Here is a 24,402-nt window from a genome sequence, read left to right as displayed (position 1 = left end):
ACTCAAACCAGTCTATCGGTCGAACCCCCCCCCCCCCCCCCCACAGACACAGCGCCACGGCGACAACGGACACCGCACAGCACCACACCAGTGTGAGCAAGGTGTAACAGCAGCTCTGCCAGTGGGTCGTCGTCCCCCCCCCCCCCCGTGGGCACTGGTGTCGCGGCGGTGGTGGTCGCCGCCCAGTGCTACGCCATTTTATGCTAGGGACGTAAGGGACCCACTCTAAATAGGTGGCCTTGACGTGGCGAGTGGGCTTGTACTTTTTGATGTGTGTATACTAACTACCTGTTAGTTTTTGATATTATGCTGAGAAGCAATTAGATCATTATACAAGATTGTAGATGTGCGACCATGTCTGTTTAATCTACCCGAATTCACACTGTGTTTTCTATCCCCTCCTTTTTTTTTTGTTTGAACATGTGCTGCACTCTTCCCCACCCCCTCAGCCCAACCCTATATAAGTAGTAGTTAGCTATACAAGGGCCATTTCTTTCCTAGCAGCCTCCCAGTCTGACTGGGAGAGCATGGTAAGTGTGCTAGTACACCTTGCTCACACTGGTGTGGTGCTGTGCGGCGTCCGTTGCTGCTGTGGCGCCGTGTCTGTGGGGGGGGAGGGGGTGACCGATAGACTGGTTTGAGTGGCATTGGGGCTGCTCTGCCAGTGGGTCGTTCCCCCCCCCGTGGGCACTGGTGTCGTGGCGGTGGTGGTCGCCGCCCAGTGCAAAGCCATTTTATGCTAGGGACATTAGGGATCCACTCTAAATAGGTGGCCTTGATGTGGCGAGTGGGCTTGTACTTTTTGATCAAAAATGTATACTAACAACCTGTTAGTTTTTGATATTATGCTGAGAAGCAATTAGATCGTTATACAAGATTGTAGATGTGTGACCATGTCTGTTTCTTCTACCTGAATTCATATTTGTAAATTACTTCTATTAAAAAATATTAATCCTTCCAGTACTTATTAGCTGCTGAATCCTACAGAGGAAATTCCTTTCTTTTTGGAACACTGATGACATCACGAGCACAGTGCTCTCTGCTGACATCTCTGTCCATTTTAGCAACAGTGCATAGCAGATGTATGCTAAGGGCAGCATGGTGGCTTAGTGGTTAGCACTGCTGCCTTGCAGTGCTGGGGCCTTGGGTTCTAATCCCACTAAGGACAACAATAAATAAATAAAGACTTATTATTATTATAATAACGTCAGCAGAGAGCACTGTGCTCGTGATGTCATCAGAGAGCATTCCAAAAAGAAAAGAATTTCCTCTGTAGTATTCAGCAGCTAATAAGTACAGGAAGGATTAAGGTTGTTTAATAGAAGTAATGTAAAAATGTTTAACTTTCCGGAGCCAGTTGATTTTAAAGAAAAAAGGTTTTCACCAGAGTACCCCTTTAAGGGCAGCAATGCTGAATTTAGCAACCACCGATTTTGATGTCCGGTAAGGTATTATCCTTATTATAGCAAGTAAATGGGTGCCAAGGATTGGTTAGTATCAATAATAATTTATGAAATTTTATTAAAAGGGGTACGCCAGTGGAAACCAATTTTTTTAAATCAACTGGTGCCAGAAAGGTAAAAAGATTTGTAAATTACTTCTCTTTAAAAATCTTAATCTTTCCAGTACTTATCAGCTGCTGAATGCTCCACAGAAAGTTCTTTTCTTTTTTAATTTTCTTTCTGTCTGACCACAGTGCTCTCTGCTGACACCTCTGTCCATGTCAAGAACTGTCCATAGCAGGATAGGTTTGCTATGGGGATTTGCTACAACTTTGGACAGTTCCTAAAATGGACAGAGGTGTCAGCAGAGAGCACTGTGGTCAGACAGAAAGGAAATTCAAAAAGAAAAGAACTTCCTGTGGAGAATATAGCAGCTGATAAGTAATATTATTATGGTAGTAATAAAAGGAGCGGTTTAAAAAAAAACTTTTCCCTATTGGGGCATTAGGTGCTAATAACCAAGGGTTCCCCCATTCTAGACCTCCATCAGCAAGCAGAGAGCAGCTGCTTCTTTTCCCCTGGGGTGATGCTAAAGAAAAAATAAACATTTCCTGCTGCACTACCTCATATAACAATGGATTGTTAGGTGTCTCAGCAGCAGTACAACTGGCTATACTATTCCCTAATACAGTCATGGCTGTAAATGTTGGCACCCCTGGAATTTTTCTAGAAAATTAAGTATCTCTCACTGAAAAGGATTGCAGGAATTGTATATGAAAAGAGAAAAAAATAGAGAGACCGATGCGCATCTAAGCGTAGTAGCAGTTGTAACAAAAATATACAGCCAATATGTGTGTATAGCAGAAAGGTTTGCTTTCTGTGTTGTACCATGGGCACAACACCATTTAGCGCTTGCTTCCCACACTCGGGAGATAAAATGGAGGAGTACAGCCTGCACTGTTCCCGTTCCAGCAGAGGTGGACGGTCAAAATCGTAGAGACAGCAGTGGATCCAGGTGATCCCATCAATGGACGTGCTTTGATCGGCACTCTCCTCCGTGGATCAGCAGAATAAAATTCAAATAACCGCTAGGACAACTTGTAAAAGAACCAGGAAGATTTATTCTTCCAGCATACAAAAATGTACAAAACGACGCGTTTCGAGGGGCAGAGACCCCCTCTTCGAGAGCCTGACAGTAACACATGTTTTGCTATACAACTGTTTATTCGCTTTGTGTTTATTGGAACTAAACCAAAAAAGGGAAGAAAAAAAAAAAAAAAAAAAAAAGCAAATTGGACATAATGTCACACCAAACTCCAAAAATGGGCTGGACAAAATTATTGGCACCCTTAACTTAATATTTGGTTGCACACCCTTTGGAAAAAATAACTGAAATCAGTTATTTTTTCAAAAGGGTGTGCAACCAAATATTAAGTTAAGGGTGCCAATAATTTTAAGATATCTCCAAGATCTCTCCACAGGTGTTCAATGGGATTTAGATCTGGACTCATTGCTGGCCACTTCAGAACTCTCCAGCGCTTTGTTGCCATACATTTCTGGGTGCTTTTTGATGTATGTTTTGGGATGCAAATCCAGCTTTCTGACACTGGGCTGTACAGTGAAACCCAAAATCCTTTGGTAATCCTCAGATTTCATGATGCCTTGCACACATTCAAGGCACCCAGAGGCAGCAACACAACCCCAAAACATCAATGAACCTCGACCATATTTCCCTGTAGGTACTGTTTTTTTTTTTTCTTTGTAGGCCTCATTCTGTTTTAGGTTAACAGTAGAATGATGTGCTTTACCAAAAAACTCTATCTTGGTCTCATCTGTCCACAAGATGGATTTTGGCTTACTTACTTGCTTTTTTATGTCTCTGTGTCAGCGGTGGGGTCCTCCTTGGTCTCATTGCATTTAAATGTCGACGGATAGTTTGCTCTGACACTGATGCTCCCTGAGCCTGCAGGACAGCTTGAATATCTTTGGAACTTGTTTGGGGCTGATTATCCACCATCCGGACTATCCTGCGTTGACACCTTTCATCAATTTTTCTCTTCCGTCCATGCCCAGGGAGATTAGCTACAGTGCCATGGGTTGCAAACTTCCTGATAATGTAGCGCACTGTGGACAAAGGCAAATCTAGATCTCTGGAGATGGACTTGTAACCTTGAGATTGTTGATATTTTTCCACAATTTGGGTTCTGAAGTCCTCAGACAGTTCTCTTCTCCTCTTTCTGTTGCCCATGCTTAGTGTGACACACACAGACACATAATGCAAAGACTAAGTGAACTTCTCTCATTTTTATCTGCTTTCAGGTGTGATTTTTATATTTCCCACACCTGTTACTTGCCCCCCAGGTGAGTTTAATGGAACATCACATGCTTGAAACAATTTTATTTTTCCACAATTTTGAAAGGGTGCCATTAATTTTGTCCAGCCCATTTTTGGAGTTTGCTGTGCAATTCTGTCCAATTTGCTTTTTTTCCTCCCTTTTTGGGAGCCACCGGCTGTCCGGGCACGCTGGGACTTGAAGTTTTGCAACATCTGGAGGGCTACAGTTTGAGACCACTGCTCTAGGACATTAATCATAAAGCAGGCATAAGCAATATACTATATTTTATATGTGGTTTTCAAAGATTTCAGAGTGGATCTTTACTTTATGGTACCTGTTGGCGCCATAACCCACCAACATCCCCCCCATCTATTTCACATAATGGTTTCCTGATAAAGGTGATCTGCATGGGATTTGAAGCATTTTTAAGAAGGAATCAATTTTGTATATGTTGTGACTGTATATACTGCTGCCACATGTATGTATGTATGTATACACAGCTGATATATGTATACATGTGTGTGTGTATGCTGCTGCTATATTTATGTGTGTGTATGTTTATGCTGTTGTTACAGGTATGTATGTGTGTATATGTATGTACAGTGATCCCTCAACTTACAATGGCATCAACATACAATATTTTCAACATACAATGGTCTTTTCTGGACCATTGTAACTTGAAACCTGACTCAACATACAATACTACAGACAGTCCAGATCTGTGAAAAGTGTCAATGGCTGGAAGAACCTATCAGAATGGACCTTCACTGGTAAAACACCTGTATTACTGAAGTGCATGCACTGACTGGTAGTCTGGTAGCGCCCTCTACAGTACAGGGAGGTATTACATGTTCTGTACTACTCTTTACCTGTGCCAGCGTTAGCTGCTCCTTTGGACACCAAGTAAAGGCGGTTCAATTTCACTTTTTTAGGACATTGTGTGTTCTGTACAGGACCCTGAGAAGCTCCTGTCCTCTACATAGACAGTGATTACAGCTCCCAGCAGATCTTTCTTACTTTTATATGTAAGGACTTGTTTTATCTATATTAGTTATCTACTTATTTTTCTTTAATCCTCACCTTTTCCTATTTTTGGATGACATTTTGGTGGTTTTTGAACCAATTTCCAGGTTTGCATAGAGTTATGGTCTCAACATACAATGGTTTCACCATACAATGGCCGTCCTGGAACCGATTAATATTGTAACTTCAGGGACCACCTTACACACTGCTTCTATGTGTGTCCATGGCTGTGTATGTATATTCTGCTTCTATATATATGTATGTATATACTGATGATACGTTTATGTATGTATATACTGCTGCTATGTGTATGTTTGAGTGTGTATATACGTCTGACGTGTGCATGTACTGCTGCTATGTGTATGTGTTTCGATGAAAATACTGCTGTTATGTGTGTGGATGTATGTATGAATATACTGCTGCTATTTGTATGTGTGTGTATGTATATACTGCCGCGATATGTATGAACACTGCTCAAAAAAATAAAGGGAACACTTAAACAACACAATGTAACTCCAAGTCAATCACACTTCTGTGAAATCACACTGTCCACTCAGGAAGAAACACTGATTGACAATCAATTTCACATGCTGTTGTGCAAATGGAACAGACAACAGGTGGAAATTATAGGCAATTAGCAAGACACCCTCAATAAAAGAGTGGTGACTACAGACCCCTTTTCAGTTCCTATGCTTCCTGGCTGATGTTTTGGTCACTTTTGAATGCTGGTGGTGCTTTCACTCTAATGGTAGCATGAGACGGAGTCTACAACCTACACAAGTGGCTCAGGTAGTGCAGCTCATTAAGGATGGCACATCAATGCGAGCTGTGGCAAGAAGGTTTGCTGTGTCTGTCAGCATAGTGTCCAGAGCATGGGGGCGCTACCAGGAGACAGGCAAGGCCAGGAGACGTGGAGGAGGCCGTAGGAGGGCAACAACCCAGCATCCGGACCGCTACCTCCACCGTTGTGCAAGGAGGAACACTGCCAGAGCCCTGCAAAATGACCTCCAGCAACCAACAAATGTGCATGTGTCCACTCAAACAGGCAGAAACAGACACCATGAGGGTGGTATGAGGTGGTATGAGGGTATGTTCACAGGTGGGGGATGTGCTTACAGCCCAACACCGTGCAGGATGTTTGGCATTTGCCAGAGAACACCAAGATTGGCAAATTCACCACTGGCGCCCTGTGCTCTTCACAGTCTGGAGACACTGTGGAGAATGTTCTGCTGCCTGCAACATCCTCCAGCATGACCAGTTTGATGGTGGGTCAGTAATTGTGTGGGATGGCATTTCTTTGGGGGCCACACAGCCCTCCATGTGCTTGCCAGAGGTAGCCTGACTGCCATTAGGTACCGAGATGAGATCCTCAGATCCATTGTGAGACCATATGCTGGCGCAGTTGGCCCTGGGTTCCTCCTAATGCAAGACAATGCTAGACCTCATATGGCTGGAGTGTGTCAGCAGTTCCTGCAAGAGGAAGGCATTAATGCTATGGACTGGCCCGCCCGTTCCCCAGACCTGAATGCGATTGAGCACATCTGCAGGGATATGGAATTTCTATCGCCCGACGCCCGGGACTAGCAGTTTTGGGCGCCGGGCAGGTGAATTTGTCCGGCCCTTAGCCCGGCTTCGGGCAAGCAGGGCCGGACCAGACAAGTGTGGCGGCGATCTGCAGTCTGTATGGATCTCCTGCCCGCTCCATACTCTGCAGCCTGTGTCCTCTGAAGCAGAGCAGGGGAGATGAGAAGCTGTGTACAGTATTTGTCTTCTCTCCCCTGCTCTGCAGACGTCCGGGGGGGGAGATGAGGGGGCGTGGCTTATTTCTCCCCGTGCAGACCTGCGTCCTCTGCATCTGCACGTCTGCACGGGGAGACTGTATGCGGCGCTCACAGGGGAGTATAGAGTGGGCTCGGGATTCCTGCCCGCTCCATACTCTGCAGCCCCCGGCTGTTCTCAGTAGCCGGGGGCCGCCGCTAATAGCCAGCATGCGGCGATCGCCGCTGCTGGCTATTAACCCTTTAGATCGCCGCTGTCAAAGCTGACAGCGGCGTCTGAAGGGACATATCAATGCTCCCTGGTGGGCTAGTGGGGTGGATCGCCCCCCCGCAGCGCGATCGCAGGGGGGCGATCCACTATGGAGGTAGCCAGAGGACTTACCTCTGCTTCCTCCTGTCCCGGTTCTGTCATTGATAGATCCTGGCTGGACTAGGCTCTATCAATGGATCACAGAGCACACAGATTAATAGAGTTCAATATAACTCTATTAATCTCTATGAGGAATCTAATGATTCCTCATAAGTCTAATAAAGTGTAAAAAAAAATTTTAAAAAATAAAAGTTTTAATAAAAGTTTGAAAGACACACATTAACCCAGTGGTATTCAAACTGTGCCCCTCCATATGTTACAAAACTACAATTCCCAGCATGCCAGGACAACCCCTTCCATGTTAAAAGTTCAAATCACCCCCTTTTCCTATATAAAAACATGCAAACATAATAAAAATAAACATATTTGGCATCGCTTCATGCGTAATTGTACAACCTATAAAAATATAACATTATGTATCCCGTACGGTAAATGTAAAAAAATACCAAACCACAGATTTGCAATTTTTATAATATCCCAGAAAAAAAAGTTAAAAAGCGATTAAAAAGTCAGATCAATACCAGTACCGATACAAAAAACAGATTATGGCGCAAAAAATGAGCCCTCATACAGCCTGGTATGCGGAAAAAAAACAAAGCTACAGGGGTTAAAAAATAAAAATTAGAAAAAGTTCAGAATTAGTAAAACATGATGTAAACGATACAAATCTGGTATTGCTGTAATCAGGCGCCTAAAGTATAAAACTAACATGTTATCTGACCACAAGGTAAATGGCGCAGAAAAGAAAAACCACCAAATCTGCAAAATTATCTTTTACTATTTCAATTTCACTTCCCTTAATATATATATATATATATATTTTTGGTTCAGAGAATAAGTTATTGAAAAATTAAAAGGTATCATTATAGTAGGTAGTTATGGCTATTATAGGGCGAGGAGGAAAAAATCAGAGCGTAAAAGCGAAAATTGGCCCGGACAAGTGGATCGTCATGAGGGACAAGTAGATTTTGCTCCATTTTAGTCCTGTGGACAAGTAGTTTTTCATAAAATTTCCACACCCCTGCATCTGGGACATCATGTCTCGCTCCATCCACCAACGCCACACTACACCACAGACTGTCCAGGAGTTGGTGGATGCTGTAGTCCAGGTCTGGGAGGACATCCCTCAGGAGACCATCCGCCGCCTCATCAGGAGCATGCCCAGGCGTTGTAGGGAGGTCATACGGGCACGTGGAGGCCACACACACTACTGAGCCTCATTTTGATTTGTTTTAACCCCTTAAGGACTCAGCCCATTTTGGCCTTAAGGACTCAGACAATTTAATTTTTACGTTTTCATTTTTTCCTCCTCGCCTTCTAAAAATCATAACTATTTTATATTTTCATCCACAGACTAGTATGAGGGCTTGTTTTTTGCGCGACCAGTTGTCCTTTGTAATGACATAACTCATTATATCATAAAATGTATGGCGCAACCAAAAAACACTATTTTTGATGGGAAATTAAAACGAAAAACGCAATTTTGCTAATTTTGGAAGGTTTCGTTTTCACGCCGTACAATTTACGGTAAAAATGATGTATGTTCTTTATTCTGAGGGTCAATACGAATAAAATGATACCAATTTTTACATACTTTTCTATTATTGTTGCACTTAAAAAAAAATCACAAACTTTTAAACCAAATTAGTACGTTTAAAATCCCTTTATTTTGATGACCACTAACTTTTTTATTTTTCCGTATAAGCGGCGGTATGGGGGCTCATTTTTTGTGCCATGATCTGTACTTTTTTTTCATACCACATTTGCATATAAAAAACTTTTAATACATTTTTTATAATTTTTTTTTATAAAATGTATTAAAAAAAGTAGCAATTTTGGACTTTTTTTTTTTTTCGTTCACGCCGTTCACCGTACGGGATCATTAACATTTTATTTTAATAGTTCGGACATTTACGCACGCGGCGATACCAAATATATCTATAAAATAGGAAAAAACTTTTACTTTTTTATTGGGGGAGGGGATTTTTCACTTTTTTTTACTTTCACTTTTACATTTTTTTACATTTTTTTTTACACTTGAATAGTCCCCATAGGGGACTATTCATAGCAATACCATGATTGCTAATACTATGTATAGGACATAGAACAGATCAGTGTTATTGGCGATCTTCTGCTCTGGTCTGCTCGATCTCAGACCAGAGCAGGAGACGCCGGGAGCCGGACGGAGGAAGGTGAGGGGACCTCCGTGCGGCGTTCTGAATGATCGGATCCCCGCAGCAGCGCTGCGGGCGATCCGATCATTCATTCAAATCGCGCACTGCCGCAGATGCCGGGATCTGTATTGATCCCGGCACCTGAGGGGTTAATGGCGGACGCCCGCGAGATCGCGGGCGTCGGCCATTGCCGGCAGGTCCCTGGCTGCGATCAGCAGCTGGGATCAGCCGCGCATGACACGGGCATCGCTCCGATGCCCGCGGTTATGCACAGGACGTAAATGTATGTCCTGGTGCGTTAAGTACCACCGCACCAGGACGTACATTTACGTCCTGCGTCCTTAAGGGGTTAAGGACATTACATCATAATTGGATCAGCCTGTAGTGTGCCTTTCCACTTTGATTTTGAGTGTGACTCCATATCCAGACCTCCATGGGTTGATAAATTTGATTCCCTTTGATAATTTTTGTGTGATTTTGTTGTCAACACATTCACTATGTAAAGAAGAAAGTATTTCATACGATTAGTTCATTCATTTAGATCTAGGATGTGTTATATTAGTGTTCCCTTTATTTTTTTGAGCAGTGTATGTATGTATGTATATACTGCTGCTATGTGGATGTATGTATATACTACACTGCTGCTATGTGTACATGTATGTACTGCTATGTGTACGTATGTATATAATGCTGTTTACATATGTATATACTGCTGCTATGTGTACATATGTATATACTGCTGCTAAGTGTACATATGTATAAAATGCTGCTTAGTGTACATATCTATATAATGCTGCTGTGTGTGTGTTTAAATACTGCTGCTATGTGTATGTACTGTATGTGTGGATGTATACAGTATCTTCCATGAGTGAGTGCACTCCTCTTCTAAAGATGATGCACAAGAAAGGATGCAAATTGTTTGCTGAAAACAAGCAGACTAAGGACATGGATTACTGGAACCATGTTCTGTGGTCTAATGAGACCAAGATAAACTTATTCAGTTCAGATGTGTCAGTAACCAGGTGAGGAGTACAAAGACAAGTTTGTCTTGCCTACAGTCAAGCATGGTGGCAGAAGTGTCATGGTCTGGACATGCATAAGTGCTGCTGGGACTGGGGAGCTTCTGTTCATTGAAGGAACCACGAATGTAGAGGACTGCAATGGGATTGGGATTCTGAGGGTCCCGGAGGACCCGATATAAGACTTGCGGGAGCAGGTGGTCTTTAGTCTCTAGCGAGCGGGAGCAGCAGTCACAGAGCAAACAGCGGGTCCTGCAAAATCCAACACATTCCTGCAAACCTCTAAAATGCCATGGAGGCTGATGAAATGGCACAAGGGGTGATGTAATGGCACAAGATGGTAAAAATTGAACAGAAGGGGGGTGGTAATCTCATAAAGCTGTGACAACATGTTTGCAGGAGCGGGCAGGAGTAAACACACGTTTTGCTGGAGCTGGCAGTTAGCCGAACACACCTTGTAGGAGCTGGATTCCCTCTAGGCTTCAGGGCAGTACTCCAACATGATAACGGCCCCAACAACACCTCCATGACGACCACTGCCTTGGTTAAGAAGCTGATGGTAAAGGTGATGGACTGGCCAAGAATGTCTCCAGACCTAAATTCTATTGAACATCTGTGGGGCATCCTCCAACAGATGGTTGAGGAGCACAAGGTCTCTAACATCCACCAGCTTCGTGATGTCATCATGGGGGAGTGGAAAAGGACTCCAAAGGAAACCTGTGAAGCTCCGATAAACTCCATGCCCAAGAGGCTTAAAGGGAAACTCCAATGGAAATTTTTTTTCAAATCAACTGGTGCCAGAAAGAAATACGGGTTTGTATAACACCTCTGTCCGTGTAAGAAACAATCCAAAGTATGAGCAAATTCCCATGGCAAACCAATATTGCTCCGGACAATTCTTGACACGTACAGAGGTGGCAGCAGAGGACACTGTGGTCAGACTGGAAAGAACTACACAACTTCCTCTGTAGTATATATAGCAGCTGATAACTACTGGAAGGATTGAGATTTTTAAATAGAAGTGATTTACAAATATGTATAACTTTCTGGCACCAGTTGATTTGAAAATATTTTTTTTTTCCACCGGAGTACCCCTTCAATCCAGTGTTTGAAAATAATGGTGGTCACACAAAATATTGACACTTTGAGCCTAATTTGGACATTTCCAGGGGTGTACTCACTTTTGTTTCCAAGGTTTAGACATTAATGGCTGTTTGATGAGTTATTTTGATAGGACACAACATTAAACACTGTTAGGCTGGGTTCACGCTTTGATTTAACTATACGGGAACCGGATACGGCTGGGGGGAGCAAAAACTGGGTGCTCCCGTATCCCAGCCGGATCCGGCCTGTATCTAATTCATTTCAATGAGCCAACCGGAGTCAAAAAGCGTCTCCAGGCGGCTAATTTTTGTCCTGTATCTGGTTTTGTGACCGGACCTAAAACCGTGGCATACCGCGGTTTTAGGTCCGGTCAGAAAACCGGATACGGAGCAAAAATGAGCCAACCGGAGTCGGCTCATTGAAATGAATTAGATACAGGCCGGATCCGGCTGTAATATGGAAGTGCCCGGTTCCCGTATAGTTATATTGTAGTGTGAACCCACCCTTATACAGGCTGTGCACTCACTACTTTACAATGTAGCAGAGGTTCATTTCTTCAGTGTAGTCACATGAAAAGATTCAAAAAAATATTTACAAAAAGGTGAGGGGTGTACTAACTTATGTGAGATAATGTTGTTGTGTGTGTATGTAAATACTGTTGCTATGTGTATGTATGAGTGTAGATGTACAGTTGGGCAAACAAGTATTTAGTCAGCCACCAATTGTGCAAGTTCTCCCACTTAAAAAGATGAGAGAGGCCTGTCATTTTCATCATAGGTATACCTCAACTATGAGAGACAAAATGAGAAAAAAAATCCATAAAATCACATAGTTTGATTTTTAAAAATGTATTTACTAATTATGGTGGAAAATAAGTATTTGGTCACCTATAAACAAGCAAGATTTCTGGCTCTCACAGACCTGTAACTTCTTCAAGAGTCTCCTCTGTCCTCCACTCGTTACTTGTATTAAATAATGGCACCAACTTGTTATCAGTATAAAAGACACATGTCCACAACCTCAAACAGTCACACTCCAAATTCCACTATGGCCAAGACCAAAGAGCTGTCGAAGGACACCAGAAACAAAATTGTAGACCTGCACCAGGCTGGGAAGACTGAATCTGCAATAGGCAAGCAGCTTTGTGTGAAGAAATCAACTGTGGGAGCAATTATTAGAATATGGAAGACATACAAGACCACTGATAATCTCCCTTGATCTGGGGCTCTACGCAAGATCTCACCCCGTGATGTCAAAATGATCACAAGAACGGTGAGCAAAAATCCCAGAAACACACCTGGCGACCTGGCGAATAACCTGCAGAGAGCTGAGACCAAAGTAACAAAGACTACCATCAGTAACATACTACACCGCCAGGGACTCAAATCATGCAGGCCAGACGTGTCCCCCTGCTTAACCTGTTAGGGACCCAGGGCGTACCTGTACGTCCTGAGTCCACTCCCGTCCTATAACGGGAGGCCACAGCGTGGCCCCACGTCATAGCGGGTCGGGCCCAGACTCTAACAACGGCTGGGACCCGTGGCTAATAGCGCGCGGCATTGATCGCCGCGCTCTATTAACCCTTTAGACGCGGCGTTCAAAGTTTAAAGCCGCGTCTGAAATGAAAGTGAAACCATGCTGATTAGCTCAGGAAGCTGTTCGGGATCGCCGCGGCAAAATCGCGGCATCCCGAACAGCTTATATGACAGCCGGATCCCTACCTGCCTCCTCGCTGTCCGATCGCCGAATGACTGCTCAGTGCCTGAGATCCAGGCATGAGCAGTCAAGCGGCAGAATCATCGATCAGTGTTTTTTTTATGAGAAACCAGTGATCAATGTAAAAGATCAGTGTGTGCAGTGTTATAGGTCCCTATGGGAGCTATAACACTGCAAAAAAAAGTGGGAAAAAAAGTGAATAAACATAATTTAACCCCTCCCCTCATAAAAGTTTGAATCACCCCCTTTTCCCATAAAAAAAAAACTGTGTAAATAAAAATAAACATATGTGGTATCGCCGCGTGCGGAAGTGTCCGAATTATAAAAATATATAGTTAATTAAACCTCATAGTCAATGGTGTACGCGCGAAAAAATTCCAAAGTCCAAAATAGTGCATTTTTGGTCACTTTTTATATCATGAAAAAATGAATCAATAAGTCCTATCAATGCAAAAATGGTACCACTAAAAACATCAGATCACGGCGCAAAAAATGAGCCCTCATACCGCCCCATATGCGGAAAAATAAAAAAGTTATAGGGGTCAGAAGATGAAAATTTTAAACGTATACTGTTACGCCAAGCGCTCCGGGTCCCCGCTCCTCCCCGGAGCGCTCGCTACACTCTCCTCACTGCAGCGCTCCGGTCAGATCCACTGACCCGGGGCGCTGCGATACCGCCTCCAGCCGGGATGCGATTCGCGATGCGGGTAGCGCCCGCTCGCGATGCGCACCCCGGCTCCCGTACCTGACTCGCTCTCCGTCAGTCCTGTCCCGGCGCGCGCGGCCCCGCTCCCTAGGGCGCGCGCGCGCCGGGTCTTTGCGATTTAAAGGGCCACTGCGCCGCTGATTGGCGCAGTGGTTCCAATTAGTGTTATCACCTGTGCACTTCCCTATATCACCTCACTTCCCCTGCACTTCCTTGCCGGATCTTGTTGCCATCGTGCCAGTAAAAGCGTTTCCTTGTATGTTCCTAGCCTGTGTTCCAGACCTCCTGCCGTTGCCCCTGACTACGATCCTTGCTGCCTGCCCCGACCTTCTGCTACGTCCGACCTTGCTTCTGTCTACTCCCTTGTACCGCGCCTATCTTCAGCAGCCAGAGAGGTTGAGCCGTTGCTAGTGGATACGACCTGGTCACTACCGCCGCAGCAAGACCATCCCGCTTTGCGGCGGGCTCTGGTGAAAACCAGTAGTGGCTTAGAACCGATCCACTAGCACGGTCCACGCCAATCCCTCTCTGGCACAGAGGATCCACTACCTGCCAGCCGGCATCGTGACAGTAGATCCGGCCATGGATCCCGCTGAAGTTCCTCTGCCAGTTGTCGCTGACCTCACCACGGTGGTCGCCCAGCAGTCGCAACAGATAGTGCAACAAGGCCAACAGCTGTCTCAACTGACCGTTATGCTTCAGCAGTTACTACCACAGCTTCAGCAATCATCTCCTCCGCCAGCTCCTGCATCTCCTCCGCAGCGAGTGGCCGCTTCTGGTCTACGACTATCCTTGCCGGATAAATTTGATGGGGACTCTAAGTTTTGCCGTGGCTTTCTTTCCCAATGTTCCCTGCACCTGGAGATGATGTCGGACCAGTTTCCCACTGAAAGGTCTAAGGTGTCTTTCGTAGTCAGCCTTCTGTCTGGAAAAGCCCTGTCTTGGGCCACACCGCTCTGGGACCGCAATGACCCCGTCACTGCCTCTGTACACTCCTTCTTCTCGGAAATTCGAAGTGTCTTTGAGGAACCTGCCCGAGCCTCTTCTGCTGAGACTGCCCTGTTGAACCTGGTCCAGGGTAATTCTTCCGTTGGCGAGTATGCCGTACAATTCCGTACTCTTGCTTCAGAATTATCCTGGAATAATGAGGCCCTCTGCGCGACCTTTAAAAAAGGCCTATCCAGCAACATTAAAGATGTTCTGGCCGTACGAGAAATCCCTGCTAATCTACATGAACTCATTCACCTAGCCACTCGCATTGACATGCGTTTTTCCGAAAGGCGTCAGGAGCTCCGCCAGGATATGGACTCTGTTCGCACGAGGCGTTTCTTCTCCCCGGCTCCTCTCTCCTCTGGTCCCCTGCAATCTGTTCCTGTGCCTCCCGCCGTGGAGGCTATGCAGGTCGACCGGTCTCGCCTGACATCTCAAGAGAGGACACGACGCCGCATGGAGAATCTCTGCCTGTACTGTGCTAGTACCGAACACTTCCTGAAGGATTGTCCTATCCGTCCTCCCCGCCTGGAAAGACGTACGCTGACTCCGCACAAAGGTGAGACAGTCCTTGATGTCTACTCTGCTTCTCCACGTCTTACTGTGCCTGTGCGGATGTCTGCCTCTGCCTTCTCCTTCTCTGCTGTGGCCTTCTTGGACTCCGGATCTGCAGGAAATTTTATTTTGGCCTCTCTCGTCAACAAGTTCAACATCCCGGTGACCAGTCTCGCCAGACCCCTCTACATCAATTGTGTAAACAATGAAAGATTGGACTGTACCATACGTTTCCGCACGGAGCCCCTTCTAATGCACATCGGACCTCATCACGAGAGGATTGAACTTTTGGTCCTTCCCAATTGCACTTCTGAAATTCTCCTTGGACTTCCCTGGCTTCAACTTCACTCCCCAACCCTGGATTGGTCCACTGGGGAGATCAAGAGTTGGGGGCCCTCTTGTTCCAAGGACTGCCTAAAACCGGTTCCCAGTAACCCTTGCCGTGACTCTGTGGTTCCTCCCGTAACCGGTCTCCCTAAGGCCTATATGGACTTTGCGGATGTTTTTTGCAAAAAACAAGCTGAGACTCTACCTCCTCACAGGCCTTATGATTGTCCTATCGACCTCCTCCCGGGCACTACTCCACCCCGGGGCAGAATTTATCCTCTGTCCGCCCCAGAGACTCTTGCCATGTCTGAATACGTCCAGGAAAATTTAAAAAAGGGCTTTATCCGTAAATCCTCCTCTCCTGCCGGAGCCGGATTTTTCTTTGTGTCCAAAAAAGATGGCTCTCTACGCCCTTGCATTGACTACCGCGGTCTTAATAAAATCACGGTTAAGAACCGCTACCCCCTGCCTCTCATCTCTGAACTCTTTGATCGCCTCCAAGGTGCCCACATCTTTACCAAACTGGACTTAAGAGGTGCTTATAATCTCATCCGCATCAGAGAGGGGGATGAATGGAAAACGGCATTTAACACCAGAGATGGACACTTTGAGTATCTGGTCATGCCCTTTGGCCTGTGCAACGCCCCTGCCGTCTTCCAAGACTTTGTTAATTAAATTTTTCGTGATCTTTTATACTCCTGTGTTGTTGTATATCTGGACGATATCCTGATTTTTTCTGCCAATCTAGAAGAACACCGCCAGCATGTCCGTATGGTTCTTCAGAGACTTCGTGACAATCAACTCTATGCCAAAATAGAGAAATGTCTGTTTGAATGCCAATCTCTTCCTTTCCTAGGATACTTGGTCTCTGGCCAGGGACTACAAATGGATCCAGACAAACTCTCTGCCGTCTTAGATTGGCCACGCCCCTCCGGACTCCGTGCTATCCAACGTTTTTTGGGGTTCGCCAATTATTACAGACAATTTATTCCACATTTTTCTACCGTTGTGGCTCCTATCGTGGCTTTAACCAAAAAAAATGCCGATCCCAAGTCTTGGCCTCCTCAAGCGGAAGACGCCTTTAAACGGCTCAAGTCTGCCTTTTCTTCGGCTCCCGTGCTCTCCAGACCTGACCCATCTAAACCCTTCCTATTGGAGGTTGATGCCTCCTCTGTGGGAGCTGGAGCTGTCCTTCTACAAAAAAATTCTTCCGGGCATGCTGTTACTTGTGGGTTTTTTTCTAGGACCTTCTCTCCGGCGGAGAGGAACTACTCCATCGGGGATCGAGAGCTTCTAGCCATTAAATTAGCACTTGAGGAATGGAGGCATCTGCTGGAGGGATCAAGATTTCCAGTTATTATTTACACCGATCACAAGAACCTCTCCTACCTCCAGTCTGCCCAACGGCTGAATCCTCGCCAGGCCAGGTGGTCTCTGTTCTTTGCCCGATTTAATTTTGAAATTCACTTTCGGCCTGCCGATAAGAACATTAGGGCCGATGCTCTCTCTCGTTCCTCGGATGCTTCTGAAGTTGAACTCTCTCCGCAACACATCATTCCTCCTGACTGCCTGATTTCCACTTCTCCAGCCTCCATCAGGCAAACTCCTCCAGGAAAGACCTTTGTTTCTCCACGCCAACGCCTCGGAATCCTCAAATGGGGCCACTCTTCCCATCTCGCAGGTCATGCGGGCATCAAGAAATCTGTGCAACTCATCTCTCGCTACTATTGGTGGCCGACTCTGGAGACGGATGTTGTGGACTTTGTGCGAGCCTGCACTATCTGTGCCCGGGATAAGACTCCTCGCCAGAAGCCCGCTGGTTTTCTTCATCCTCTGCCTGTCCCCGAACAGCCTTGGTCGCTGATTGGTATGGATTTTATTACTGACTTACCCCCATCCCATGGCAACACTGTTATTTGGGTGGTCGTTGATCGATTCTCCAAAATGGCACATTTCATCCCTCTTCCTGGTCTTCCTTCAGCGCCTCAGTTGGCTAAACAATTTTTTGTACACATTTTTCGTCTTCACGGGTTGCCCACGCAGATCGTCTCGGATAGAGGCGTCCAATTCGTGTCTAAATTCTGGAGGGCTCTCTGTAAACAACTCAAGATTAAATTAAATTTTTCTTCTGCATATCATCCTCAATCCAATGGACAAGTAGAAAGAATTAACCAGGTCTTGGGTGATTATTTACGACATTTTGTTTCCTCCCGCCAGGATGACTGGGCAGATCTTCTACCATGGGCCGAATTCTCGTATAACTTCAGAGTCTCTGAATCTTCCTCCAAATCCCCATTTTTCGTGGTGTACGGCCGTCACCCTCTTCCCCCCCTCCCTACCCCCTTGCCCTCTGGTCTGCCCGCTGTGGATGAAATTTCTCGTGATCTTTCCATCATATGGAGAGAGACCCAAAATTCTCTCTTACAGGCTTCATCACGCATGAAGAAGTTCGCGGATAAGAAAAGAAGAGCTCCTCCCATTTTTTCCCCTGGAGACAAGGTATGGCTCTCCGCTAAATATGTCCGCTTCCGTGTCCCTAGCTATAAGTTGGGACCACGCTATCTTGGTCCTTTCAAAATTTTGTGCCAGATTAATCCTGTCTCTTACAAACTTCTTCTTCCTCCTTCTCTTCGTATTCCTAATGCCTTTCACGTTTCTCTTCTTAAACCACTTATCATTAACCGTTTCTCTCCCAAATCTGTTCCTCCCACTCCTGTTTCCGGCTCCTCGGACATCTTCTCCGTCAAAGAGATTCTGGCATCTAAAAAGGTCAGAGGGAAAACCTTTTTTTTAGTGAATTGGGAGGGTTGTGGTCCAGAAGAGAGATCCTGGGAACCTGAGGACAACATCCTAGACAAAAGTCTGCTCCTCAGGTTCTCAGGCTCTAAGAAGAGGGGGAGACCCAAGGGGGGGGGTACTGTTACGCTAAGCGCTCCGGGTCCCCGCTCCTCCCCGGAGCGCTCGCTACACTCTCCTCACTGCAGCGCTCCGGTCAGATCCACTGACCCGGGGCGCTGCGATACCGCCTCCAGCCGGGATGCGATTCGCGATGCGGGTAGCGCCCGCTCGCGATGCGCACCCCGGCTCCCGTACCTGACTCGCTCTCCGTCAGTCCTGTCCCGGCGCGCGCGGCCCCGCTCCCTAGGGCGCGCGCGCGCCGGGTCTTTGCGATTTAAAGGGCCACTGCGCCGCTGATTGGCGCAGTGGTTCCAATTAGTGTTATCACCTGTGCACTTCCCTATATCACCTCACTTCCCCTGCACTTCCTTGCCGGATCTTGTTGCCATCGTGCCAGTGAAAGCGTTTCCTTGTATGTTCCTAGCCTGTGTTCCAGACCTCCTGCCGTTGCCCCTGACTACGATCCTTGCTGCCTGCCCCGACCTTCTGCTACGTCCGACCTTGCTTCTGTCTACTCCCTTGTACCGCGCCTATCTTCAGCAGCCAGAGAGGTTGAGCCGTTGCTAGTGGATACGACCTGGTCACTACCGCCGCAGCAAGACCATCCCGCTTTGCGGCGGGCTCTGGTGAAAACCAGTAGTGGCTTAGAACCGATCCACTAGCACGGTCCACGCCAATCCCTCTCTGGCACAGAGGATCCACTACCTGCCAGCCGGCATCGTGACATATACATTTTCCTGCATGTAGTTTTGATTTTTTCCAGACGTACGACAAAATCAAACCTATATAAGTAGGGTATCAATTTAACCGTATGGACCTATAGAATAAAGAGAAGGTTTCATTTTTACCGAAAAATGTACTGTGTAGAAATGGAAGCCCCCAAAATTTACAAAATGGGGTGTTTTTCTTCAATTTTGTCTCACAATGATTTTTTTTTTCCATTTCGCCGTAGATATGTGGGTAAAATGACTGACGTCATTACAAAGTAGAACTGGTGGCGCAAAAAATAAGCCATCATATGGATTTTTAGGTGAAAAATTTAAAGAGTTATGATTTTTTAAAGGTAAGGAGGAAAAAAAGAAAATGCAAAAACGGAAAAAACCCGGGTCCTTAAGGGGTTAAGCCAGTATATGTCCGGGCCCATCTGAAGTTTGCTAGAGAGCATTTGGATGATCCAGAAGAGTATTGGGAGAACGTAATATGGTCAGATGAAACCAAAGTAGAATTTTTTGGTAAAAACTCAACTCGTCGTGTTTGGAGGACAAAGAATGCTGAGTTGCATCCAAAGAACACCATACCTACTGTGAAGCAAGGGGGTGGAAACATCATGTTTTGGGGCTGTTTTTTCTGCTAAGGGGCCAGGGCGACTGATTTGTGTAAAGGAAAGAATGAATGGGGCCATGTATCGTGAGATTTTGAGTGAAAACCTCCTTCCATCAGCAAGGGTATTGAAGATGAAATGTGGCTGGACCTTTCAGCATGACAATGATCCCAAACACACCGCCGGGCAATGAAGGAGTGGCTTTGTAAGAAGCATTTCAAGGTCCTAGAGTGGCCTAGCCAGTCTCCAGATTTCAACCCCATAGAAAACCTTTGGAAGGAATTGAAAGACTGTGTTGCCCAGCGACAGTCCCAAAACATCACTACTCTAGAGGAGATCTGCATGGAGGAATGGGCCAAAATACCAGCAACAGTGTATGCAAATTTTGTGAAAACTTACAGAAAACTTTTGACCTCTGTCTTTGCCAACAAAGGGTACATAACAAAGTATTGAGATGAACTTTTGTTATTGACCAAATACTTATTTTCCACAATAATTTAAATTCTTTAAAACTTAGACAATGCGATTTTATGGATTTTTTTTCTCATTATGTCTCTCATAGTTGAGGTATACCTATGATGAAAATTACAGGCCTCTATCATCTTTTTAAGTGGGAGAACTTGCACAATTGGTGGCTGACTAAATACTTTTTTGCCCTACTGTATATACTGCTATGTGTATGTGTGTTTATGTATATATACACTGCTGATATCTGTATGTATATGTGTGCATATATACTGCCGTATGAGTATGTATGAATATACTGCTGCTATGGGTAAATATACTGCTGCTATGTGCATGTATTATGTATACTGCTGCTATGTGTTTGTATGTACTGTTATCTGTATGTATGTGTATATATACTGCTGCTATGTGAATGTGTGTATATACTGTTGTTATGTGTATGTATATATTGCTGCTATGAGTATACATTATACAGTATAGCTCTGTATGCATTGCTGTGTGTCCCATCCTCACATAAATCTATCCGTTGTTTTACTTATACACTTTATACTTTTGCTTCTCAAGATAAAAAAAGAAAAAGGAATAAGGAAAAATCGTCCTGACAAATGTTCTGCTCAGGGGAAGCCTTTATCTCCCCAGGCAAAGCCCTACCATGCCTAATACTAACTACACTCCTGCAAAAACACGTCTTCCAAATCTCTGGAGGATTACGCCAGTAATGAAAAATAATGCAAGAGGAAAATAGGAGGCAGGGCGAAAGCATCTCACCCCGTGCGAGACACCATTACTAGAGATCACTCACATCCGGGGGCTCCTCATTTACTGCCTATTATCAGCACATACTGACTTCTCATTCATCTTGGTGCCTTATAAATAGACTCATGAGCCACGGCTAATAAAATGCTTCCAGGAATACGGGAATGCTAAGTACCTCAGTACACCCCCAACTACACAGGCCAAAAGCAGGACTGCAAGCCTGGGAACTCTCCTACCCCCTATCAGAAATTAGCTGCAAAGCCCCCATCAGATCAACCTCCCGAAATATTAACTAGATAACATCATTCCTTTCAATAGTATTTCCTTCTGAAATATATATATTATATATACACACACACACACACACACACACATACGTTTATGTCCTAAATGAACAAACAGATGTAGCTAATAAGAATGCTTAGGCTGAAAACAGACAGCGTTTTTGCAAAAAAGAAAAGTTTTAGTGGCAATAAGGGGACAGTAATAACACACACAGGGGGTGAAATGAGGGGACACTTATTCCTGTGACACAAAGGGGGGAGATGAAGAGACAGTAATGACTGACACATGCATGGGGTGGGGTTGAGGGGAGATGTGGGAACAGTAAAAACTGACACATAGGGGGGAGATGAGGGACAGTAATAACTGTGACACGGGGAGATGAGGGGACAGTAATAACTGTGACATGGGGAGATGAGGGGACAGTAATAACTGTGACACGGGGAGATGAGGGGACAGTAATAACTGTGACATATGGGGGGATGAGAGTAGAGGATTAACTGACACACAGGCGGGAGATGAGGAAACGGTAGGAGATAAGGGGATAGTAAACTATGACACACAAAAGGGAAGAAAAATGACTGACACACAGAGAGGAGATGAAAGGACAATAATGACTGACACACAGGGGGAGATAAGGGGACAGTAATAACTGTGATACACAGGGGGAGATGAGGGGACAGTAATAACTGTGACACAGGGGGAGATAAGGGGACAGTAAGAACTGAAATACAGAGGGGGGGATGAGGGAACAGTGATGACTATGACACACAGGGAGCGGTGAAGGGACACTGAACTTTTTTTGCTGGCTCCTAAATTCATATCAAATTAGTCAAGCCCTGTAATACGCACTATTTCTGAAATAATAAAAGAGCCACAAAAACTGCATCATGGGGGAAAAAAATGGAGGGGGCACTTTTTTTTTATGGTTTTTATCTTCAGGCCCAAAAAAATGCTGAATGTTCATAGCCTCAAGCCCTGTTTTGCGGTGTTTTTTCCCCCCCGGCCGTTTAGTATAAAGAAGACCTTAGGCCAGTGTTTTTCTCAACCAGGGTGCCTTCAGCTGTTGCAAAACTACAACTCCCTGCTTGCCCGGACAGCCTTTGGCTGTCCGGGCATGCTGGGAGTTGTAGTTTTGCATCTGCTGGAGGCACCCTGGTTGGGAAACACTGCTTTAGACATATGGGGGGACATTTACTAATCTAGTCTATTCTGGTTATGCTTATAGACCAGTGTATGTGGTAGTCTCCTGTCTATTGTGCTCCTAATTTATCAAAGGTCTCACAGCCCTTGATAAATTCTGTGCTCAGACTTCAGGGTCTACAGCTTAAACTGCATTTAGACCTGCTCCAACATGGTCTGACATTTCAGCGTATTTTGGGCAGATGCGACTTGTCGCACAAAAGTCGCACTTGATAAATTCAGCACCAATGCATTTTCCAATGCATTTCCGTCTAAAATAGACTTGCATGCATCATGTTCTAAAAATCCTCTACAGCAAAAGTCGCAGAAAAGTCGCACGTATTTAGACTGAGACTTTCTGCGAGACAAATTTAGACAGGAAAAACCAGTGTAAATCCTTTGATAAATCTCCCCCATGGTTTGCACATCGAATGCATTCCTAACATCTCATTGGGGCAGATTTATCAAAACCTGTCCAGAGGAAAAGTTGCCCATAGCAACCAATCAGATTGTTTCTTTCATTTTTTAGACACCTTTTCAAAAACGAAAGATGCAATCCGATTGGTTGCTATGGGCAACTCAGCAACTTTTCTTCTGGACAGGTTTTGCTAAATCTCCCCCATGTCCAGTCTCTATGAAGCAATGATGTCACAGCAGATTACACAATATACTAGTAAAATCTCATTTCTTGCTAGGCCTTGCCTTCCTCTCCCTATCAATTCCAGGCATGGGGCTTGCAGGCCCTGGGTTAAATTGAGCGGCTCTGATCTTATTGTGTGCTTGAGTGGTCTATAATCTCTTAGCAGGGAAATGGGAGCGTGAAGTGAGCTGATGCGCTGTCTGAGGCTCAGCATTATTCCCCTCACCTGCCGCATACACTATCAGGCCGCTCACATACTCGTCTGGACTATTTCACTGCAAGCGGGATCAACATTACTGAACAGAAATAACAACAACATAAAGGATCTTCTGGATTTATGACCCTCTCTGCAATGGTCATTTAAATTGATTGTCCAATGCAATTATTACAACTATTATTATTATTCTATTTATTTATTTATTTATTTATTGTTTTTCATTTTATTGAACACCTTCCCTTGCAGTGCTTTGGGACCCTAATCCCCAAGCATTTTTATTTATTCATTCATTGTTGCCTTCCAAGTGCCGTAACTTTTTTATTTATTTTTTAATAAAGCCATATGAAGACTTGTTTCTTCGTAGGACATCTTGCATTTTATAATGCCACCTTTTTGGTATTCATTTATCTTGCATTTTAAAGTTGCGTCATTCACCATATGTTATAAATAACATTACAGCATTATTCTGTGGGCCAGTATCATAACAGTTAGGGTACTTTCACACACGCAGTTTTTGCAGGGTATTTAGCTGCGGATCCTCTGGTGAAGGCCCCGCTCTATGCTGGCTTTACATGTGCCTGCTGGTAGCGGCGTATTGCCGCTACCAGCAGGCACATGTAAAGACAGCATAGAGCGGGCCTTCACCAGCGGATTTGCAGCGTAAAATACGCTGTAAATCCGCGCGTGTGAACGTACCCTTAGGGTCTATTAACACAGGCGGAATTTCCACACCAATTCTGCTTCCGCTTCCTTGGGTGGTTTCTGGCCTGTACGGATTTTGTGTGGAATTGGTGAGGAATTCGTGCGGAATTCGTGCGCAAAATTCCGCATGCAGAAATTCAGAAGTGTGGAATCCCATTGAAGTCTATTGAGCTTTCATTTGAGGTGGAATTACTCAAGCAGAATTCCGCTAGCGGAAATTCTGCCATGTGAATAGAACCTTAGACTTCTATAGGATTCCGCACTCCCATTCACACTTCTGAATTTCCACTTGCGCAATTGGTGCGGAAAGTCAGATGTGTGAATGGGAGAATTTACACAAGCGGAAATTCAGAAGTGTGAAGTGCAGAATCACATAGAAGTCTATGGGCTTTAATTTGA

At 45.0% G+C, this 24,402-nt stretch overlaps 1 protein-coding gene across 3 annotated transcripts in view; it reads right to left on the bottom strand.

Moving 5' to 3' along the window:
- FRMD5 (FERM domain containing 5) overlaps positions 1 to 24,402 on the bottom strand; it is a 195,928-nt gene that overhangs the window by 97,390 nt on the left and 74,136 nt on the right. The gene's annotated exons all lie outside the window — the stretch shown is intronic.

Source organism: Hyla sarda, chromosome 4 (assembly GCF_029499605.1).
Source record: "Hyla sarda isolate aHylSar1 chromosome 4, aHylSar1.hap1, whole genome shotgun sequence".
Lineage (NCBI taxonomy): Eukaryota > Metazoa > Chordata > Amphibia > Anura > Hylidae > Hyla > Hyla sarda.
The sequence above is the reverse complement of the archived record's forward strand: the minus strand, read 5'-3'. Positions and strand labels throughout refer to the sequence as shown.